Source organism: Anabrus simplex, chromosome 3, assembly GCF_040414725.1.
Source record: "Anabrus simplex isolate iqAnaSimp1 chromosome 3, ASM4041472v1, whole genome shotgun sequence".
Lineage (NCBI taxonomy): Eukaryota > Metazoa > Arthropoda > Insecta > Orthoptera > Tettigoniidae > Anabrus > Anabrus simplex.
The window spans coordinates 468,844,768-468,870,132 of NC_090267.1; positions in this window are offsets into that span (position 1 = coordinate 468,844,768).

Sequence of the window (25,365 nt, forward strand, 5' to 3'; positions counted from 1 at the left end):
GGTTACATCCATAATATTATTGACAGAACATTCTTAACTTTCCATGACATTGTGGTCATGATCGTTAAGGCATCAAAGTCTTGATTGCGTGTCACCACGAATAGCTGGCTAGAGTCCTTTTGGTGGAGAAATTTTCAACATCAGAATGTTGGCCGACAGGATAGGAGAGGTGGTTGTATACCGTACAATTTTTAATCACTAGATCGTGCACTCAAGGCATGGCTTCCATTTGAAGCCTCTCAGCAGTGTTAGTACGTAGTGAGATCGTATTACGTTGTTGACAGTAATTAATCCGTCAGATGGGGACATTGATCCTTGAGTGGACCTCACAATAGTGCCGACACTTAGTTTAATCCTCTCCTTACCATATCGTCATTATCATCCACATATCTATACGCGCAGGTCACCCTTGGGAGCCTAATAGAAGGATCTTTGACGTCACATCATTGCTTCTGTAACATCTTTCCAGTTCTCTAATGTTAATAAATAATACTGTTACGGAAATTTCGTGGCTTGCAGAGGTGTAAGAAGGTGCCGGGGTGAATGGGCGGACAAGGAAATGACCAGAGCATAAGTTAAAGCACTAAATTTTGAACATTTATTTCTTCCCCCCGCCCCATTTTTACTGTAAAATTTGAATGATAGGAGATTTGGAAGGAGAGACAGTAAATATAATAACATTGAGCTCATCAGCTCTGATAAAAACAGCGGACTATAACTCAAAAATCAGCTATAAAAAGTAGAGAGAATTTATCAACACGATAATATACAAGGGATGAGCATTATAGATCTGAACAGGTACACTATTTTAAAAGATCATGTTTTCCCCACTCACTTACATAGTCTAGGAGTTTGAGCTCCAGAAGTTAATACAGTCGAGCCTCTCCAGTGCACTTAGTGTATATTGTTCTTAATTAAAGTATTTACACATCTTTGCCCTGATGTGGGCTTATTTATCGCTCAACAATTTGTTACACATTGGATAAACAATTACAAAATAAACAGGGGCAATGAGTGCCCATTCCAAATGGCCTTAATGTAAAAATAAAAGTTTTAACATGAACGGCCATGAGCAAAATGCTAGTAGGCGAAACACTTGCACTCCTTCTAGAGAAATTCTTAAAACACTAAGTGGGCTTATGGCCCAAAGTTGCAGAGGCTAAGTCTATTCTACAGAGGAGTAACTAAACGAGAAATATTAAATATCAAAAGTGTATAAACAATTTTGAGGTACAGAAAATTTTAGTCACCCCACACCAAGTTGAAAAGGAGTCAACAGAAAGTAATCACACTTTCTTCCCTTAATTTACATATATCAGAGGCGGGATTAGAACGGACTCCTCAAATTTGCCGAAAATATACATTTCAACCATGAAATTAGAACTTTATATCGTACCATTCTGTTTAATCATGAGAATGGATATTTAACGCAATTATGATATTGCACAACATGACGCCGATTGTGAGGGCGTGATGCTATACCGAGAGCGGGAACTGAGAAGGTGATTCCCTAGGCAGGGCGTAGTTATGTACGAGTGAGAAAGAATATATGTGGAAGTGAGAAAGGGAGATAAGATTTTGTTATGGGAAGCCCCGCGCCACCCTAACAATATTTTAAGCGGGAGCAGACAGGTTCACCACACCACGGCAATTGAGCCATATTTCTTCTATTTGAAGGTTCTCCAGGAAAATAAAAGGATGGAAATTATTGCTAGAATTTTACGAAGCCAACAATACGTCAAAGTCGGTTAACAAATAATTAGATCAATAAATACGTAGCAAGCAGACCGCCGTGGGAAACTCTTTAGTGGCCACATACCAGAGTCAAGTTGTTTCTCGGGGCATTCCCTGGCGTCACGTGGCTTGTTGCCTCCTATAAGAGCTGAGAGTTGTGGAAGGAGGGCACTCATTCAATGATCATATTGCTGCCCGTGCGCGTCCCGTGTGCCTATATTGCGCCAGAAACCTTTTTGTTCAGAACAAAGACTGTGAGTAATGAGTGCAGTGCGCTAACTTCAATAGATCGGTGATATATAAATTTTCCACTGATAAACTCAGGTGTGTGATAATGCCTAGATACTTAACAGTGAGGTCGCGAGTGGCTAATTAATTGGCAATAAAGGAATGCCGTATGTATAGACTTCGATAAGAAGCGGTAAGGGCGAATCTCACGAGGTGCAGAGGAAGTGCGAACAATAAGCTAAAGAAATCCCTATTGTAACCCTATATGGGGGTACATGCATATATATATATATATATTTATATTAATACTGCCGAGGGAATCAACCTATCGGTGACACCGAGTACTCTCAAACGGTAGGTAGTAAAATTATGCAGCGAGTAAAACGCCAAATTGAGAATGGAGGCCGTGGAAAAAAAGATCTCAATAAGCATTCAAGAATAACCTCAGATAGCGCAGTGGAAAGCATGCTAGATAATATTAGAAAATTAAAAGAGAATGGGAGGAGAAATAAGGGACATGACGGGTGAACATAGATGAGAAACCAAGATAGAATTTGGAAATAGATATATTAGAAGAATTAAATCAAGCTTTTACAATATTACATGAATAGAAGTCTGTACAAATACGGAATTTTCCCAACCACATATAATACAAATTTGTTACACCAAGAATAAAATATCCAAAAGAATGAAAGCGAATAAGAGAATAGGCCAGGAGAGGAAAGGGATAGACAAGAAAAGGATGAATACGGTACAAAGAGAAATGTAGAACAACGGGAATAAGAAAAGGATGTACACAGTTACAAGATTGGAGTATACCAGCATGAAGTCTTCTAAGCAAAAGTCCAAATGTAATATGAAAGTCGCCACCTCTTCAATTATCACCCGAATAGGCACAAATTAACGTTGTCATGCAGGCGTAAGTCACTGTATACTACAATGAAACAGTTTCGAAGTATGCAAAAACATAAATGGCGAAACACTGATTACGCACAAGTGTGTATAGGAGTCGCAGAGTTGCCGATATACCACACGCCCATTTGGAAAGAAAATTGTCACTAGTTAGTCATTAGAGGCTTAGATATTGAAAATACTAGTGAAATTTCGGCCTGGAAATGCACTGCTCCCAGTTAGAATATGCAAAGAAAATAGGTCCAAATGCAACATAGAATTATTTACAATAAGGACATTATCAGTTTGTCATACCTCATCTTGAACCAAGTAGTTCTGCCAGAAAATGGAGAGTCCAGGGCACATGTCGCTAAGGACGGAGATGACGTTAAAAGTTGCTCCCTCCACACAGGCCAAAGTCCATCTCAACACATTCAGAGGAAGGCCGGGTATTTATAGTGTGGAATAATGAGAAATATGTCTGGAAGATTCTAGAGGTTAGTGGAGCATGCGTGACAAAGCAGGCGATGTCACATGACGTCAGGCGGCGAAAAGGAAGTTAGTTTATCGTAGATCGTAAAGGTGGATAGAGCAGAGTTCGTGCAAGGTACGATGTGTGCAAATTCACATAAGTATGCAAGTTCCAGTTGGAGAGAAAATGCGGTGTGTATCATGATGAGGGTAAGTCCATATTAATAGTAGAAAAAGGTTATGTGCGTGGCGAGGTTCATAACAGTAGTTGCCGGTGAAGTGAGGAGTCCGTTACAATATTTATTTTCTGCTTGACTTATGAATTGGAATCAGGTGAGCGTGAAAGCACGACAAGTGGCTAGATAGGTCCGAGGGCTGGAAGCAGATAGTGATATAGAGCACAAGTTAGTGAGTATGCGGCTATAGGAGAATAGAGGACAAGGAGTTTTAATGTTGCAAAGTGTCAGAATTGCATTCTATCTCGAACATTAAATAAAAGTCCAGAATGATGTGCTATGATTAAACTAGGCATCTCATTGTAGTGAAGGCCGGGACGTGTTTCCAAGGGACGTGTGGTGCAAGATCTTCAGAACGTGGTTTCAAGAAGACGTTACCCTGAACGAGTCATCCCTCAAGAAGACGGCACCATGAACCAGCTGTACGTGGAGACCGGACTTCGAGGATCGACCCTGGACGAGATCGCTATCATGATGGGCTAAACCAATATAGCCTGACCCAGAGGGAGAGAGGAGGAGGTCATAAAAATGATAGATAAGTGAACCATAATTTTCTAGGCATGCAGTAGGATTGGGGAGTTACGCAGAAATAGATGGATTAAACCTGTAAATATTAATATATGATTTGACTGTAGCCTATCAGGCTGCGTATTAAGATTGTTCTGATGTATCTAAAGTATATGGGTGGATAGATATTTTCCTCTGTCTTTATATAAAGCAGACAATGATGTAACTTGATTACGCGGCAAGTAGTAGCGGTGCCTAGTTGACATGTGTTGTTTGAGAGCGTTAGACCCGTATATTCCTTTGTGTCGGTCGCTGGATACGTTTTACTAGTGCGTTGGGGTTACTTAAAGTAATTGTCATTTCATTCTTTGGGGGATGGGCAGGTATATCTGCGTAACGTAATGTGTGCATGCTGGCTGTATTAGCACTATTTATGTGCTTCTAGATGAACCTAAATCTATAAGGTAGGCGGTGACATAAAATTTATTAACTCTGTGTTACACTGCCAAACCCGGGCTTGAATCTCTGACCTATGGTTACTGTGTACTCGTCGTGTAAAGTGACGGTGATGATTTTACGGGGTACTGTAGGATAGAGTACCTTGTGTAATATAATTAAGGTCCGTGGTGGTCTGTCAGCGAAGTCAGATACGTAGAATGAGATGTATTTTCCTCACTTATTTTTGTGACCATTGCTTCGTCATGCATGGAAGAATAAAGCCCTTTTTGTAAGTTAGCTCTGGGAGCGCAGATGTAGGATACTGGGTCACAGGCGGTAGTTGTTTAAATATTTTTTGTATTATGAGCGAGGCTCATGGCGAGACGGTAGAGGTCAACGTACGGCCTGCTCACTGGGGGAGGTACAGCCATCTTTAAATCGCCTGGGTAAAGGACATTCTCCTTTGGCAGAGAAGCGTTTGGGGACAGAGTTGCTTCATTTATTTAATTTTTACTTTTCTTTCCTTTTCTTGTTACGCATTCTTATTGTTGCTCATTATACACAGTTATCTTGGTACTATATAAATGGTAATGATAGTCCATCTGTTGACACAAGGATTTTCTTGGTGGACATGAGTTCACATCCCTGTATATATGTAAAATATGGCTGTAGTGTAGGTTATCTGAGTTGTCGCTTTTAACATATTGTGCTGCTATTTGGGTATATATATATGTTTTCCCAGAATGGGAGAGAACTTTCAATTATAGCTCTATTTTCTGCAGAATATCCCTAATTCTACCACCATGTCGTTCTATTTCGTAGGCATAGTGGTGCTGTTCCATGTAGGGTACACATCCTTTCTTTTCCTGGTTCACTGATCTACACCTTCCGCACAGCGTCATCACACAAATTGTATTTTCTTTGTTAAAAAATCGTAGATGTGAACCTTTGGGGCATTTATTTTGGCACTACAGGTGCAATTATTGTAAATAACTTGATTTATGAATACAGAGACTTACGCTCAAGAATTATATCGTAGCGAAAGTGTTCCTCATTTTGTAGTTTAGTGTAACTGTATAACTCCCCATTATACTCTCGTCGCAAGAACCCTATTATCGACCGTTTCTGCCGACTGCAGCTGAGCTGGTGCCCGGATGTAATAACAGGTAAGCAGGTAAGTTTAATCCTGCAGTGTTGTTATGCCCTATAGGGTACAATATAAAATAAAGGAGGTGTGAAACCTTCACCTCAAGCTATTTGCCCGGAGTTATCACATATTATGAATTTCTGCCATTATCTTGCTTTGCTGGGCCTTCCGAACTTCGACATTCGGCCCCTGCCTGCTTCGTTCACGCCGCTCGCAATCAACTGGAACGATGAAGATGACAATACGGCCTTAAAGCAACCAGATTTTATAGCATTTAGAGGGGAAGTTTCCAGAACTCTTTACAGATAGGCTGGATGCCTATACAAACCCCCTAATTTAATTGGCTAGAGAAAATATTCACAAAATTTCTGATTGGTGTTAGATCCAGGAGTTGGAGGGGGCAGATCTGTAGATAACCTTGACACAAGAACAAAACGATCTTCACAAACTAAGTTTATCCAACCTTAAAAAAATAACTTTCCTTTAAGAATTAATTGTCCATAATCCCGACAGAGGGGGCACTTAGGTTGAAGGTGGAGAATCTAATAGTTGAAAGTCTAAGTATCGTGCATAACATTAGTTCATCTTCAGTTACATAGTTTGCCTAATAGAAGGCACGCAGTTTAACTGGACGGACAAGATGCACCCCCGGTACACATATTATAACACATCCATCAGGCCTCTCTGCAGGTTATTTGGCGTCACATCACAGTTTATGTAACATCTCTGCAGTTCTCTAATGTTAATAAATAATATTATAAGACCTCCATGAGGTATCTCTGCAGGTTATTTGACGTCACATCACACTTTCTGTTACATCTTTGCAGTTCTGTAATGTTAATAAATAATATTAAAAGACCTCCATCAGGCATCTCTGCAGGTTATTTGGTGTCACATCACAGTATAGGTGTCAGCCCAGTGGTGTAGGGGTAGCATGCCTGCCTCTTACCCGGAGGACTCGGATTCCATTCCCGGACAGGTCAGGGACTTTTACCTGGATCTGAGGGCTGCTTCGAGTTCTACTCAGCCTACGTGATTAGAACTGAGCAGCTATCTGAGGCTGAGATAGAAAGCCAAGAATAACGGCCGAGAGGACTCGTCATGCTGACCATACGACACCTCGTAATCTGCAGGCGTTCGGGCTGAGCAGCGGTCACTTGGTAGGCCAAGGCCTTTCAGGGTTATAGTGCCATAGCGTTAGGTTATCACAGTTTATGTACTATCCTTGAATTTCTCTAATAATTATCAATAATATTATAAGACCCCCATCAGGCCTCTCTGCAGGTTATTTGGTGACACATCACAGTTTCTGTAACATCTTTCTACTTCTCTAAGACCTCCATCAGGCTTCTCTTTAGATTATCTGGCGTCAAATTACAGTTTCTGTAACATTTTTCCAGTTCTCTAATGTTAATAAATGATATTATAAGACCTCCATCAGGCGCCTCTGCACGTTATTTGGCATCACATCACAGCTTATGTAACATATTTGCAGTTCTATAAGGTAAGTAAATAACATTATTAAAATATTCATTACATCTGCTTGCATTTATGTGTTCGCATTTTCATGATGTACATGTGCAGTTTTAATTTACGTGGTGTTTATATTAGGACAAATAATTTTAATATGTCTAATCTTTCTTCACATTTGCCATCAGTTGTGTGATCGAAGAGCTGGATTGCATAATATATTCTGTAATGTTCCGTAGTACGTTTGATCATACTCTACAGTGAAAAGGTTTCAAAGAGAATACAGAAGTGCAGCTCAAGGTACTAAGTATATTTTTTCATCCCGTGAAAGGTAAGATTGGAAGAATTAGTTTTGTGGTTGGTCAGAGAATTCTCTAAAAGGTGGAGCCTTACACGGGCATAATAATTACCTTTAATCATTTACGATAAGCTCTGTAATGGCTAATTTTCTTCTTTTAAGCCACCATTTCATCTTAGACGTTTTCTTTCAACATTTCACAAAATTAAATACGTTAATTATTGAGTTCAACAGACATTACTGTTAAAAAAGTAAATTAAACGCAACGTAGGACTCATCTATGTTTAAAGAACACTTTGTATTTCAAGGGGTTAGCATGAATATTTTCATGGTTAAATCTACCATAATTACCTTGATGACGTGTATTATAATTGGGAAAAGCAGTGAAAACTTGAGTATGAAGACCAGTAAAAGAATTGACACTGAGTGTAAAAGCAGCAGATAATAGTGAAGCAATTTTATTTAACTATCCTATGTGTTCTTCTACCCGTCTTAAGGAAAGTCGCAGTGACAGAATCGTGTTGTGAAAAGGACGTCACTAACGTAACTATCAAATTCTTACACGTCAGCGAATATCCACTTCTACAACATTGATCAGACGAAGCAAATGCTTATTAAACTCTAATGTTCAAGGAGCCTCGAAATACCTCTGAAACTACTGCTGATTTTATCACACCCTGAAGGGTCGAACATATGAACTGGCCTTGTTCTATGGTCAGATGCCCTTCCTGACTCCTAACCTATGTGGAGTGATTTAACGTGATTCCGTGGTGGTTGGTAGTGTGGTGTGCAACTATTTGTTAATGTCCGAGAAATAACCATATATAGTTTAATAAAATTATAATACCATTAGGAAACAACACCATAACCATATGAAGTAAAACTTTAATAAAATTACAATAATACCAGTAGGAAGCAATACCATAAGTAAAGCTCATGCAATCACATACTTAGGAGAATGGATTTCAGCAAGCGAGAGCGAGACTTTGGCCATAGACACCTGGTACAACAAGTTAGAGAGGGCCTACCATTCCTGTAAAAACATCTACACCTCCAAATACCTCTCCAAGAGCCTAAAGCTGTAGCACTACAACTCAGTTGTAAGACTTCCTGATGAATCGAAAGGGCCCAGTCAGCAAATTAGAACGTAAAGAGAGGAAGATCTTGAGGAGGATTCTAGGACCCATAAGAGAGGAGGATAGCACCTGTAGAATCAGGCACAACAACGAGCTCTACGAACATCAGGAAAACATAGTGACATGTATGAGGAAAATGAGACTGACTTTCTACACGTACACGAGCCGCCTGAAACTCTGCAGACTCACCATCATAACCCTCACAGTGACAAGTAGGGGAAAGGCTTCCAGGACCAAGTGGATCACGTCAGTAAAATTAGACCTAGAGGAACTACAGATCCCACTACAGACCACAGAGAACCGATCTCACTACCGTCAAGCCATCCTACAGGTTGTGTTCCCACTGTCCCTCACAAGGAAAAAGAGTACAGGGACCACCAGACCTAAGTGGACAGATGGAAGGAAGTAGGCACACAGCCAGAAAATGAAAGCGTACTGGGCCAAGAAAAAGCAGAAGACCATAGCTAAGAGTTAACACGAGCCTCATGGTCCCTAGTAAGCCAACGAACAAGAAAAAAAGATTGTGGAAATAACGATCTCCTATTGGACTATCTGGTCTTCGCAGATGACGTCGCTCTGATAAGAGATAAGTCCCACATAGCCAAGTAGCAATTTGAAGAACTACAAAATATTACGGCCAAACCAGGATTAAGAATTTCCTTTGAAAAAGAAGAGCATTCATAGACTAAGACAAAACAGATGCCATGGACATAATTGTAACTCAGTTTGGGGACATCCATCGAGTTCATAAATTTAAATACCTGGAAGAAATTGAGATGGCCTTCAGATTATGCCATGACACCTACATGCCAAAATTCATCTCCATTAAAATCAAATTCAGACTTTGGTCAGGACGGAATGCCTTTATGGAGCCGAAAGACTGGCAAGGGTGGCAGACTCAAACTTTAAGAAAAGGGGAAGAAAGTTCTTTTGAAAAATTTGGGTCAAAAAATTCGCAAAATGACCAACACACTTTCCAGTTGAGATCGAACCAGAAACTCTATAAAACCATCAACATAATTACAATTACGATGAATAAAAGGAGAATGACCTTTTATGGACACATTAAAAGGATGAAACAAGACAGATTGATCAACAGAATAGTCCTACAAGTGGAAAACACAGCTTGGGTGGCTTACACAAGTGCACAAAGACCTAGCAGAACGGGGTGTCGAGGAGGAAGAGTTACAGGGCAGAACAATATTTAGGAAAAAGTTTGCGGGAGTGAGGGATGCACCCGAAAAGCCTAGCCACGGAACATCTCGGTGGAAGAACGAGAAAGGACGAGCATAAGACTTGAGGATCTTTGGCCAGAATGCATAGAGAAGGACATTAGTCTGCCTGACAGAAGGGCAGGTAGATTGTGTAAAAGTGGATCACGTTCGTACCGATGGATGAAATGAATAATAATAATAATAATAATAATAATAATAATAATAATAATAATAATAATAATAATAATAATAATACAGTAAAACATGTTTAAAGTGGACCCTGAAGAAACAGGGAAACTGACTTAAACGCATGTTTTCTATGGTACCATGAATCTATATGAGTATTTATGCAGCCTAAAACGGAACCAGTCCAATGCGGAAACGGACTGATATATTCAACCCCACGATGGAAAAATATCTGAATAAAACGAAACTCCTGTCAATGTAATTTTACTTGTATTATACAATAGAATCTTGTTCTTGTACTGTTATTAATTTGGGTGCTTAGAACGTTTTTTGGAGCCAATAATGTGATCATGTTTATCTTGCTTAACTTGTTACCACCTGCCCATGTATTGAGCGCGTGTCACTTACGTCCCCACCCCTACCCCAAGGCAATGGAATGCTGTACTTCCCAAAAGAAGAACATTTCTCAAGATAGTAGCGTACTTTAAACACAGTTGCCCTATTTATATACCGAGCGAGTGAGTTGGCTGTGCGGCTAGGAGCGCGCGGATGTGAGGTTACATCCGGGAGATAGTGGGTACGAATCCCACTGTAGGCAGCCCTGAAGATGGTTTTCCGTGGTTTCCCATTTTCACTCCAAGCAAATGCTGGGGCTGTACCTTAGTTAAGGCCACGGCCGATTCCTTCCAATTCCTGGGCCTTTCATGTCCCATCGTCGCCATAAGACCTACCTCGGTTCGACGTAAAGCAAATAGAAAAAAAAAGTTTTTATACCGGTAATGAAATGACCTATGGCTTTCAGTGCTGGGAGTGTCCGAGGACATGTTCGGTTCATCAAGTGCAGGTCTTTCGATTTGATTCCCGTAGGTGACCTGCGCGTCGTGATGAGGATGGAATGATGATGAAAACGACACATGCACCCAGCCTCCGTGCCAGCGGAATTAACCAATGGTTAAAATTACCGACCCTGCCGGGAATCGAACCCCTGTGACCGAAGGCCAGGAGGCTAACCATTTAGCCACTGAGCCGTACTTTTTACCGGTGTAAGTACACTAGTGAATATGGCAGGGAAGAAGCATAAAACTCTACAGAGGTCCCGTGCTGCTCCGTTGCATTCGTTATAAATACGAGGACAGATCAGAAAATTAGTTGCACTTTCCAGTTATGGCCATTTATTACACCACTTATACAACAGCAACACGACTATAACGATATACACTGTAACGTCACTTTTTCACATAGTTTCCAAGAGACTCCAAACATTTCTGCGAACCCACAACCAACTTGTCAATGCCGGATGCATAGAAATTTCCTCCAGCGTTCTGCAACCACTCGGAAACCGCGGCCTTCACCTCCTCATCGGTCTGGAAACGTCGACCACCGAGTTCCGTTTTGAGCTTACCGAACAGATGAAAGTCACATGGCGTTAGGTCGGGACTGTAGGGTGGATGTTGCCAGACCTCCCACTTGAAACGCTGCAGCAGTTCTTTCGTTTGGCGGGCCTTGTGAGGTGTTGCGTTATCGTGCAACAAAATTACACCGACGCTTCTATTTAATCGCTTTACGCAACCGGTGCAACGTTTGGCAATACGACGCCGCGTTGATCGTCGTTCCTTTCGGCATGAATTCCAAGTGCAGCAAACCCTCCATGTCAAAGAACACTGTCGCCATAACCTTACCGGCTGAAGGTTGAACCTTGGCCTTCTTTCATTGTAGTGATGAGGGGTGTGCCCATTCCATTGATGTTCGCATCGTTTCGGGGGTGAAGTGGTGGACCCACGTTTCGTCATCTGTGAAGATTCGCCGCAGAAACCCGTTGCCGTCTGCGGCATAGCGTTGCAAAAATGCCAGGGAGGATTGGGAACGTTCTCCCTTCTGCTCATCGGTGAGAAGACGTGGAACCCATCTTTGACACAGCTTACGATATCCAAGGTCCTCGTGAACAATGGCGAACACACTGCCATACGACATGTTCAGCTGCGTCCCGATTTCTTGCAGTTTAATGCGCCGCTTCTATCTAATGATGACATTCACACTGTTGACCTTTGCACGGGTCCTGGACATTGCGGGCCTGCCTTCGCGATGGTTGTCCGTGATATCCGTGCGTCCGGCTTCGATTTGCTGACACCACATTACGGTACCTTGCCGGAAAATGGCCCGCTCCCCATACACAGCACTATTTTCACGATGAATGTCCGTGCAATTCTTCCTTTTGGCCCATAGGAATCGGATTGTCGCACGCACCTCATATTTGGAGTGAACGTCCAGTTGACGCGCCTTTGCATTTGGCCGCTATTCACACAATACTAGACGAGACACCACAGCGACCTGCCTGACAGACGTGTGGGCAGTGTCTGTCCCTTTCTCCGATGTGCTCACGTTTGCGACACACAGCGCGCTGCTGCGGCGCGTTAGTGCAACTAACCTTTTGATCCACCTACGTATGTCAGTTAACTAGTCTTGATAAGCCTGTCGTAGTCATGTTGTTTTACCTGCACTTTTCAATGGTTTCATGAACATTTGAATAAGAAGCGCGTTATGGTATGCAGCAGTTTGTAGTCCATTCTGACGTCATCATGCCGTCTGTTTGGTAAAAATCTACCCATATGTTCGCTCTTTTATCCTGCAGTTTTTGATGTAAAGTTTGGCACTGTGTCGAGGAAGGCAATAGTATTTTTAACCGCAGTTCTTCTGTACAGATCGGTTGTCTTGTGTACTCATATATTAGTATCGCAGAAGCGTTTTTACTAGGCAGAGAACTTTTTTAAAATGCAGGCCTTCACTCTTTCTAGTGTAGCTAGGTTATCCTTTGATAGATTTTCCTAGCTAATGTCTAAGGCGTATGTTATGATGGGGTCTATTTTTACGTGGACTTTTTCTCTTAGCACATCTAAGTTATTAGGGACGCTCTGCCATCTGTATTTGGAAGCTGGGAAGGGTTAGAGAATCAAATAGTATCTAGCAGGGAATAGTATTCTTTCGTGATCGGAGGAAGTGTATAATGCTTGATAGGTACGAATGAAACATAACTCCATGCAATGACATTACTAAGGATGAAAATCACGTATATCTGAATATTAATGAAAGTGTTAGTCGCTTAGCAACCTGCTAAGTACAGAATGTATTGCGTGTTAGGGTAAGCCTTCGCCTGCAATTACTGGAGTGATCATTTAAAGATTTGATTTTATGATTACTCAAAGTTGGCCCAACTTAAAGATCTATCAATGCCACATGATTCACTGACAGGTAATTCTGGAGAAAATAAAACAAAAATTAATCAGATCGGTCCAGTAGAACGGAAGAACGGATTTGCCAAAGCTATTTTTAGTACACTCTTTTAATATATATATTCCTCGTTGAAAAATTTAGCTATTAGAATCAGCGAGTGAAATCTCTCCAAGTGTTATTTCAGTTTGGAAAAACATATACCAATGCTACACTTAAAAGAAAGGAATAATAAGAAGAAAGATATTAAAATAAATATTATACTGTACAGTACTTATATGCAGTGCAACGGTAGCTCGTTTCGAAGAAAATTCTCCAAATTCTATTTTTATATACAGGGATTAAAATAGAAACACGATAATCTTAAATATTAGTTAATACTGCATAAAAGGGAAACACCTGAAACGGAAATATTTTCTGGTCTCTAGCAATTCCTGTTTTGTCAGGTTTTCTCCTGTAATAATAATAATAATAATAATAATAATAATAATAATAATAATAATAATAATAATAATAATAATAATAATAATAATAATTTCCTGTAAGCTTGCATTCGAAAGATGACGAATTCGAATTCCAGCGTCGGTAGCTCTGAAAGAATTTTTCCAATTTACACATCAGGTAAGAGCCATATCCACTCTTTGCCATTCTTACCTGTTTCCTATCACATCGCGGACGAATCTTATATCAGTTAGTGCAAATATAAAGAAAGGTAGACGAATAAGATTAAGAATATAAGAATATTATTTTTCTGAATATCCCTTAATTGCCAAAGAAAAGTCACAGTATCCAAATGTTGTCCTTCAGGAGTTATTTTACTTAAGCAAGGTTACGACACAGAATTGTCCACTTCAAACACCCTCAAATTATATCAACCTTGAGTGGATTAGAACCCACTACCTTAAGAACAGCAGGACAGCTATCATATAACTATACCACTAAGGTGGGGTCGGGGTAATTTAAAACCACATCTTAACAGTAAATTCAAATAAATTCTCATATGTGCCACCTTATCATCTAAGGTTCCTTTCTAACAGTAATGTGTAATGTTTCGACTTCTTCCCGTTGATATGATTTAAATGATGCAACATATCTGAGACATGAAACATATGCCTAATAATATGCGACAATTCACTCTTGATGTTTGTGGCAATTGGGATTAATTCTCTTTATTTGAAGAGTTTATTTTTAATGTTTATCCCATGCCCTGATGAGGTATGGCAGGCCCCCTAAAGGTTGTCGCCTTCTCTCAGGCCATTGATAGTGGAAGATGAAAGGCTGCAATGCAGGGTGCTGCCCTCAGTCAGGCGTTATATAGGATTCTGTTCATTGTAGTTTGGGATGCGGCCTCCTGGCATTGGCTTTGTTACTTGTGTTCAGCGGGCAAGTATTTATCTCCCCTGTGTCTATTAACGGCTGCAATGCAGGTTGCTGCCCTTACCGAGGCGTTATATAGGCTTCTGTTCATTGTAGTGAGGAATGCAGCCTACTGGCAGGGGCTCGGTTACTTATGTTCAAGGGGGAAGAAGTATTGCTCTCCCCACTGTCTCGTGACTATTGGGTCGTTAGGATGCAGAGCAGTCACGTGTTCAACCAGGTTGAAGCCGCTCTGATAAGTATCTTTTTCCTCTGAAAAATGTATAAAAAACTTTAATCTTATTTGTGTAAAACTTTTCTTGCTTGTACAATAAAGCTTACTTTGTTTTCCATCGTTGCCTTCTTTATTGATCTGTATAATAATTTCGTGAACACGAATCATGCAAGAGACACAGAGGAGAGGACTACTTGTCCGCTGAACACAAGTAACAGAGCCCCTCGCAGTAAGCTGCATCCCTCACTACAATGAACAGAAGCCTATATAACTACTGGATGAGGGCAGCAACCTGCATTGCACCCTTACAGGCTTCCACTATCAAAAAGCCCGATGATTGCCATGAGGTTCAAAACAGTGCTCAAAGCAACACAAGTAGGTCAACTATAGTTAGAAGACGATGGAAGAGTGAAAGTCAATAAATTAAGTATGACTCAAGCATGCAAATGATATGAATTATTGTAAGAAGTGAATTAATAAAATCGTATTTTCGAGATTTCCTCATGACGTGCGTACATTATCTAGAGCATAGTTTTAAAAAAATGGCTCCTGGTGGGTTTCGCTTTCGTTTTGTCGCAGCCTGTGCCTATGGTTCTCCGTGCCCCAAGTTCGAATGTTATATAGTCTACATTACATTATTCATGTAATAATACTAATAAAGAATGTAAATATAAAACAAAAGTGTTAACATTTATTTTAGTGTTCCAAGTACAAGCATAACAGGTGAAGTGGGTTTTATTTGTTATTATTATTTAAATAAAGCATATGATTACACACATCAAATGATATTAGCTTTATCCTTTCTCTCATTATACTATGAGCGTATGTCATGATTAAATATTTGGAAGAGAATAAAGTTTTAGGTACATTCGGACATAGACATTGGCAATTGCTATTTTGTGTGTACTTGTTGAATCTGGTATTATTGCTTCATTTACCCTGAACTTTTACGCTTGTAGTGAAAGAGGTCTTGTAGCATTTCAGCTTGCTATTACTGTTCTTAAGCAATGAATATTCACTAGGAACAAATTTTAAAGTTAGGGTGTTATGATGGCGAAGGAGGACAAATCAATTGGGATTAACAATCACGCGCATTGTGCAAAACTGACAAAGGTATTAAGATTTGTAAGCTGTACTTTGGGATAATTGATCAAACGTCCTCCCCTGCCCATATATCAAAATGGAAATAGTTACGCTACTCATGTAAATTTTCTTACTCAAACCAGAGGCTTCCATACATCTATAATCCTTACGGATGAAGCGAATTTTAATTTAAGTACATTCAACGACAACTGATTTGAAATGAAAGTATCATGTGTTGTAGTTATTTCATTATTGCGGAATGCTAGCTGAAATTGAGATTACCAGTCAGTCTAAAAAATTCAGAACGACTGCGCACCATCTTTTAGCTCTACCCAGCCAGTGAAAGTTGGTGATGGGATTGGTGTCCTTTAGTTGACCCAAGAGCTCACTGAAACTGTAGCGTATACAATAAAGGATTTAATATGTAGTTGAATTGTCAGTTCTTAGAAATCATTAATATGTTTAAAATTACTTATTACATTCAGTGTTCTTTACGTAATGCCTGTCTCTATGGATAGCTAGTTAGGGTGACGACCATTGGTGGAAGGGACCCCATTTTGGAGATTTTGACCTTCAGCGGTTAAATTCTCTGGCTTGGCACTTGGTGTTTGTGTCGTGAAGGCCCGTCCTCATAGCCACGCAGGTGCCCTTAACCCTACACTGCATGCATTTATTTACAGCCACAACTCTGACGTTAAAAATTATTACATAGAGATTAGATATGTAACAACACATTGACAACAGATGTTTGGTGTAATCATACTGGTGAGCAAGAAGGGAAAATTTCAGGAGTGTGCATAAACGCTACATCATGCACTGAAGGCTACTTAAGTACAAATATTACTAGTACAATATATGAGAAGAAGTACCGTTAATTACTCGGAAGAACATGGAAAACTAATGAAATGATTTTAAACAATTAAGAGATTATTACACTGATGGAATTGGAAAATAATAGCTTGCTCAAATGGATCGGTCAAGTCACGGTTTAACTGATGTGATGGCCTTTGAAATAATCTGAATTCTTTTCAAATACAGTGCAGCTCGATCATGGCCATCCATCAACGGCTGCTAATTTAAGGTGACCACTTGCCATAAGACATAGATTGCACGATTGTTAGGTAACTTGTTCGGCCATCCATCCATACTTCACACTGTCTGGCCATACATCCATAATTTACATCACAGCCTGCACAGTTGCTGGGTAAGACTGGCCATCAATCCATAATTTACATCACAGCCTGCACGGTTGCTAGGTAAGACTGTCTGGCCATCCATCCATACTTCACACCACAGCATGCATGTTTGCTAGGTAACACTGTCTGGCCATACATCCATAATTTACATCACAGCCTGCACGGTTGCTAGGTAACACTGTCTGGCCATCCATCCGTACCTTACATAACAGCCTGCACGGTTGCTAGGGTTACACTTCTGTGAAGCTAATTTCCATAATGTATATTTTCAGATGATCCAGAGCCATAAGACTTTTACGTCAAAAGGGATTATGAATATATTTGCTAAAGATAAACAACTCCATTCTGAGAAATACAATATATATTACAGTACAATACACATTATTATTATTTTTATCAATATTATAATTGTTATTTCGACTTAAGCATTAATGAAATAATCATCAAATAGAACACTATCTAGAAGTCCTTCAAGTCACTGCTGCCCATAACATTCAAACATGAATTTGAAAAGTAATGCCTTAGTTGCATGAGTCATATTTCATGACCTTTTAGTAACAAATATTATAAATTTAACATTATTAGACAATAATTATGCTAAAAGATAAATATATTGTGGACAAGCCAGTATTTATTGTCAAACTTCAATTGTGAGCGAATCACCCAGAATTATATTTCAATGCTTCTCATGCACGTACAGCCACCATGACACATGTCCGATTGCCTCAGTCAAAGATAACGTAACACGCAGATGGAGAAAATTATTGCTCGTAGCCCCCTGTAGCATCATTTATGGAAGTACAGATATCAAAGATATTATGTACATGTTTAGGTTTGCCACCTTTTAGCACGTTACTGAACTACAAGAAGAATGTTATGTAGCGAAAACGCTACACTATGTAGTGTAGGGATATGTACTAATTAGTAATCCCTGCCGAAATGTATTTCATTAGTAAATAACATCCTGGTGACATGAGGGAGTAACAGGAACAGGGGACAAGCTCAAACATGAAAAAACAAAAGAAAAATACAATCTTAGCACACTGCTGTCTTTATATAGATTGGAATTTCACTCATTAATCAAGGTTCAACACTTGTCTTGGCTGCACGATGAGTGTTGATGTCCATCCTTTTGATGAAGCTGGGAAACAGAAACAAGCTTGTCGGGGGCTAAAAAGCAAGGCCGTATTCGGGGGCAGGTTAGGGTGGTTCAAACCACCTTCGAATAAAAGTGAACTTGGCAAATTTAAACGGCATATATACGGGTTTTGAAATAGTCTACAATAAATTAATAATAATAATAATAATAATAATAATAATAATAATAATAATAATAATAATAATAATAATAATAATAATAATAATAATAATAATAATAATAATAATAATGTAATTTGATTTACTAAGATAAATATACATTTATCTAAAACTACATTTAAGGTTTTCGGAGACGCCAAGGTGCCGGAATTTAGTCCTGCAGGATTTCTTTACGTGCCAGTAAATCTACTGACTAGAGGCTCTCGTATTTGAGCACCTTCAAATACCACCGGACTGAGTCGGGATCGAACCTGCCAAGTTGGAGTCAGAAGGCCAGCGACTCAACCGTCCGAACTACTCATCCTGGCTACAATATGTTAGAAATATTATATAAACAAGCATTTGAAAAATAAACAATTAAATTTAACCTATAAAATCTGTGCCATCCTTAAATGTCTCTCGATGAATATAGTTAACAAATTTACTGAAAACATAAATGGACATTTTAATTTGGGTGAGGTATACGGATTGTTGCCGGCCCCGTGGTGTAGGGGTAGCGTGCCAGCCTCTTACCCCGAAGCCCCGGGTTCGATTTTCGGCCAGGTCAGGGAATTTTACCTGGATCTGAGGTCTGGTTCGAGGTCCACTCAGCCTACGTGATTAGAATTGAGGAGTTATCTGACAGTGAGGTAGCGGCCCCGGTCTAGAAATCCAAGAAGAACGGTCGAGAGGATTCATCGCGCTGACCACACGACACCTCGTAATCTGCAAGCCTTCGGGTTGAGCAGCGGTCGCTTTGTAGGCCAAGGTCCTTCAAGGGCTATAGTGCTATGGGGATACGGATTGTTAGTTTTTAATGTTCTTAATACATTTTAAACTATAAAACTCGATTTCAGTATACATATAGAAATATTTTGATGCTATCCAGCGGCTAGAATTTAAAAATGATTCAAACCTCTAAATATTTTACTACTTGCAGTGACACGTATTTTTACCTCCATTTTGTTTAAAAAATGACAGAAAACTTTGTGTTGCACTGCATGCTCATGTTAAAACGTGCTCTGTCCACAAGACCACTATGTACCTTTCTACTTCACCCCTTGTGTTGTGAAAGGCACTGCTCTAAATCTCAAGATTTTCTTTCAGTAATATCTATTTGGAAGCAAAAAAAATATATATTTGTTACTAAATCATTTGTTTTCGGAAGCCCACCCCTTCCCCCCAATACTAACCCCCTACGGAAAATTTTCTGGATACGGCCTTGGGTGAGGAGAAAGCCCATCTACTTTATATTCTGTTATGTTTTCATGTTTATCATTGTTTTCTCTTCCTACTGCTCCCTCATACGCAAGTGTCCTTAGTTATCCTGATACGTTTTCCTGTTTTTTACTGTTTGTGACTAAATTTGTCACTTGTTTGTTTATTTCCATTACTTAACTTACTAGAGAGTTAAAAATATGTTTTGCAAACGCACTTTTTTGTATAACAATCCTAGTTATGACTCACACAATCCAAGTATAATGCTTAACGTGGCGTTGTTATCGATCAAGTTATGCACATCTCTGTTGTTTTAATGTATCTTGCCACGATGTTCGTGATTTAGACAGAAATATTAGTGCGCAGTTAATGAAATGTACTGGTGTTTATTAATTTCAATAACTGAACAAATGGGCTGTTAAGTTAGCGACTTGCAAAACTTTGTTTATTTGATGAAGTCAGCGGTTAATCGTAATGCGCGTAACATATAAGTTCAAATATATTGTACATTTCTTACAGAATACCGTCTGTGCTGGATTTTTGTGTTGTTAGTTAGCAGCTAGTCGATAGTTAATTCGCCTGGGGACGGACGAGGGAGAGTAGACTTTGTTATTTGTCCAACCAGACTCTAATGTTATTTGCGAGAAAGTGGAAGTCTTCGTGATTTGAACGAGATCCCTCTCTCAGAAGACAGTCTCATATATCGGCCCATGAGGCGGTGGTTAACTTTGAAAATATCTCTCTCCGGAATTAAGCTTTTGTTTATGTAATAAATACCGGAAAGTTCCTCTGATTTATTGTGACATCTATACTGATAAACAATCGAAGTGTAGCGACGTGATAAGGTAGATATAATAATGAAAATAGATACGAGTTAATGAGGGAATTCTTGGCAATTTAGAAACTTGAAACCTTGCACCAGAAAATCTTAACACTTACGACCCCTAGAAAAATCTAAAATTTAAAATTTGGCCACAGAAGAAAAACAACATAGGTATCAAAGCGTAAGCCTTTTTCAGACACTGCGGAACTCTTTTTTGCGAGCCCGTTACCTGTTACTTTTGCGGACTTCAAAATTTTCTCTAAGTCCAAATTAAATGTTTTCCATCAAACACCGAGAAAGTGTTGAGGAACATTTGAGATATATTATGGAGGTTAAGAATACATAACTGATCATTAAGAAGCTCCAATGAAGTGATCCCGTGGTTCTCAGTAGACATGGAACTGTTACAAACACAGTATAAAATACGCAGTATAACAAGGAGCGGTGTGGAAGGAGTTATATGCCAAGTAATTAGAAGAGCCCACTTCTAATAACATGAACATTTATAAATAATTTAAAACCGGATGAGTTGGCCGTGAGGTTAGGGGCACGCGGCTGTGAGCTTGCATCCAGGAGATAGTGGGTTCGAATCCCACTGTCGGCAGCCCTGAAGATGGTTTTCCGTGGTTTCCCAGTTTCACACCAGGCAAATGCTGGGGTTGTACCTTAATTAAGGCCACGGGCGCTTCCTTCCAACTCCTAGGCCTACCCTATCCCATCGTCACCATAAGACCTATCTGTGTCGGTGCGACGTAAAGCCACTAGAAAAAATTTAAACCAAAGGGGGTGGTTTTCAATGTACATAAGAAACAAGCTGAGTACTTGTTCGGAGGCAAAAATTACAAGTTAATCGCATGAGTGGTCACGAGTTTAAATAAATTTACAAACTGTTCCTAAAGGAACAAGTGCGGAAGAAAATGCCAGAAATCAAGTAAAATATAAAGAACCAAAAGGAAAAAAATAACTCAGAAAATAATTCAGTAGGTTAACAGCAAATAATCAAACTCAAATTGTCAAATAATGATAATTTTAAACTCACTGCAGCACTCATAAATTAACACAGGTGAGTTACTTTAAAAATATAGTGGCCACGGGGTCGCTTAAAAGAGAAGGTACAAGGAATGAACCGAGGAGAAACTAATGGCCCAGGGCTCTGCATCTAAGTAGAATATATTCGTATGAATCAAGGGCTAGCACCAAGCCAACAGAGCAAGTAACATAATAAAGGGAAACTCAAGTCAGAATGTTAAAGTTACAAGAAAATACTTGCTGCCATCAAAAGATTGTAGCATCAGATTAAGTCTCGTAAGTGAAGACTACATTAAAATGATTGTCTGAAAAGGACGTGCTAATCCTCCAATTCTAAAAGAACTGCAATGGGGGAATAAATAAATTAACGTAACATACTTTGAAGTTAAAGACCTCTCCAAATAAATTACATGTTACACAAACAGTGGTTTACATCGTTAATATAGAAGAAAAGGAAATTAAAAGGAAAACCTCCCTAGAGAAACATTCTAATTTCTCAAAGGAGAAGAATTTTCTCTGAGACTCCCCAAAATGAACCCAAGACACCCTCAATCGTCCGGCCTGCCTCAGTGCCAGTACCAAAAGATTCTCCAGCGATCCAGTAAAACTCTTGTGACCTGGCGTGGGTGAAGAATCGCCTTTCTAATCACCAGTAAGGTTTATTCTAGTGAGTAACGTTACATTTCTGTGGTACCGCTGACGGTTATAGAAGCTGCTAATGCGTTGTCACATGGGGGGAGACATATTCGACATATCATAACATAGCTTCTTCCACAACGTGATTCACGCAGAAAACCTTAGACAGCCCTAAACATGTTTGTGCAAGGATCCTCACAAGTGAGTTATTCAAGCATACGCATGAAATCCTGACTATCCTCGTTACGCACAGCTTTTGCCCCTGTACAGAGAAGTTGGTCTGAAAGAAAACCGAAGTATAGTTTCGTCCGAAAACTCACTTCTTCCCTAAAGAATACCGTTAATCGCAAGTGCGAGTTTGCAGAGTTAGCTTTGCTCCAACTTGATTCAATTTAACTTAGTGTATTATCGTTCTAGAAGAATTTATAATCGACGTACTTGAAATGATCAACCAGTTCATGTTTTGTATTTCCTACCTGATGTTCAGTCCACTTATTTTCCTTCCCTATCGCCATTACGGTATTCTAGGAAATACTAATTTTCATATCATACTCCCTGTAACCCCCCTTCAAATTCCGAGTTATTAAATTGCAGCCTTTTGTCACGGTCTTCCATAACACCAAGTCATCGGCATAGGTCAAACAGTTTTCCATGTAAATGAATCCCTCCTGGCTACTTCATACCTTTCAGTAAATTCTCGAGAAAGGTAGGCGCTTGGTCCGATTTCTGAAACTACTTTGAACCAAGAATTCATTCTACCATCAATTCTCACTCTGGCCATACTGTCAGCATATTTACCTTTGATTGCGCGTAATAACCTACCGCTTGTGACATTATCCCCCAGTACGGATCTTCGTTGGCTACACTGTCATATGCCTTCTATAGATCTGCGAAACATAAACGTAACTTATAATCACAGCAATAGAACCAGCTTTTGGGTGGTTAGGCCGTGTGCATAATGCAGAGTTTCGTCCAGACGTGCCATTTGGACTCATCAGCTGGAATGGCACGCCCCTCCAGGACTCTGCATAGCAGAGGCAGACCAAACTGTGTGGCCCCGCCGAGTTAGCAAATCAAGTTTGCTAACCTGCTAAAGGAGAAAAGATTTCTCCGTTCAAAAAATGCTCCCCCATTGGAGATACAACATCAAAAAAGGCTTTCACGGCCGCAGATCTTATAATCACAGCAATAGAACCAGCTTTTGGGTGGTTAGGCCGAGTGCATAATGCAGAGTTTCGTCCAGACGTGCCATTTGGACTCATCAGCTGGAATGGCACGCCCCTCGAGGACTCTGCATAGCAGAGGCAGACCAAACTGTGTGGCCCCGCCGAGTTAGCAAATCAAGTTTGCTAACCTGCTAAAGGAGAAAAGATTTCTCCGTTCAAAAAAATGCTCCCCCATTGGAGATACAACATCAAAAAAGGCTTTCACGGCCGCAGATCTTATAATCACAGCAATAGAACCAGCTTTTGGGTGGTTAGGCCGAGTGCATAATGCAGAGTTTCGTCCAGACGTGCCATTTGGACTCATCAGCTGGAATGGCACGCCCCTCCAGGACTCTGCATAGCAGAGGCAGACCAAACTGTGTGGCCCCGCCGAGTTAGCAAATCAAGTTTGCTAACCTGCTAAAGGAGAAAAGATTTCTCCGTTCAAAAAAATGCTCCCCCATTGGAGATACAACATCAAAAAAGGCTTTCACGGCCGCAGATCTTATAATCACAGCAATAAAACCAGCTTTTGGGTGGTTAGGCCGTGTGCATAATGCAGAGTTTCGTCCAGACGTGCCATTTGGACTCATCAGCTGGAATGGCACGCCCCTCCAGGACTTTGCATAGCAGAGGCAGACCAAACTGTGTGGCCCCGCCGAGTTAGCAAATCAAGTTTGCTAACCTGCTAAAGGAGAAAAGATTTCTCCGTTCAAAAAAAATGCTCCCCCATTGGAGATACAACATCAAAAAAGGCTTTCACGGCCGCAGATCTTATAATCACAGCAATAGAACCAGCTTTTGGGTTTATTCCTCTCGTAGCATTTTTAAATTACTTGAAGCATACTAAAAATCTGCTCCCGACAGCCCCTTGGTTGCCTGAAACCACATTAGTAATTCTTAGTAAGTCCCTGCTTATAGATAGGTGTAATTATTGCTTTTGTACAGTCAGAAGTTACCTTGATAATATTCCATAATAATCTTGGTACCCTGTACATTCCCTTCATCACTGCCTTCCCACTATTTTTGACCATTTAATCTATTTGTGCTGCTTTATTATAATGTACTTTATTTAATTCTATCCACTCATTCGAGCGTAATTTCACTTTCTTCGTTGTTCACCACCCCATGAACATCATTTTGAAAAAAGGAAACAACTTTTCCTTTGGAAAAAGCAAGTGAGTAAGAATGTGTCTATCGGTCATGACCATCCCTCAACAGCCGCTAATTTTAGATGACAACCAGCCATAAATATAGCTTGCACGGTTGCTAGGTAACACTGTCTGGCCATCCGTCCATATCTTACATCACGGCCTGCACGGTTGCTAGGTAACATTCTCTGACCATCCATCCATATCTTACACCACTGCCTGCACGGTTGCTAGGTAACATTGTCTGGCCACCCATCCATATCTTACATCACTGCCTGCACGGTTGCTAGGTAACACTGCTGACCATCCATCCATATCTTACATCACTGCCTGCACGGTTGCTAGGTAACACTGCTGGCCATCCATCCATATCTTACATCACTGCCTGCACGGTTGCTAGGTAACACTGTCTGGCCATCCATTCATATCTTACATCACAGCCTGCACGGTTGCTAGGCAACATTGTCTGGCCATCCATTCATATCTTACATCACAGCCTGCACGGTTGCTAGGGAACATTGTCTGGCCATCCATCCATATCTTACATCACGGTCTGCACGGTTGCTAGGTAACATTGTCTGGCCACCCATCCATACCTTACATCACTGCCTGCACGGTTGCTAGGTAACACTGTCTGGCCATTCATCCATATCTTACACCACTGCCCGGACGGTTGCAAGGTAACATTGTCTGGCCACCCATCCATATCTTACATCACGGCCTGCACGGTTGCTAGGTAACATTCTCTGACCATCCATCCATATCTTACACCACTGCCTGCACGGTTGCTAGGTAACATTGTCTGGCCACCCATCCATATCTTACATCACTGCCTGCACGGTTGCTAGGTAACACTGCTGGCCATCCATCCATATCTTACATCACTGCCTGCACGGTTGCTAGGTAACACTGTCTGGCAATCCATCCATATCTTACATCACTGCCTGCACGGTTGC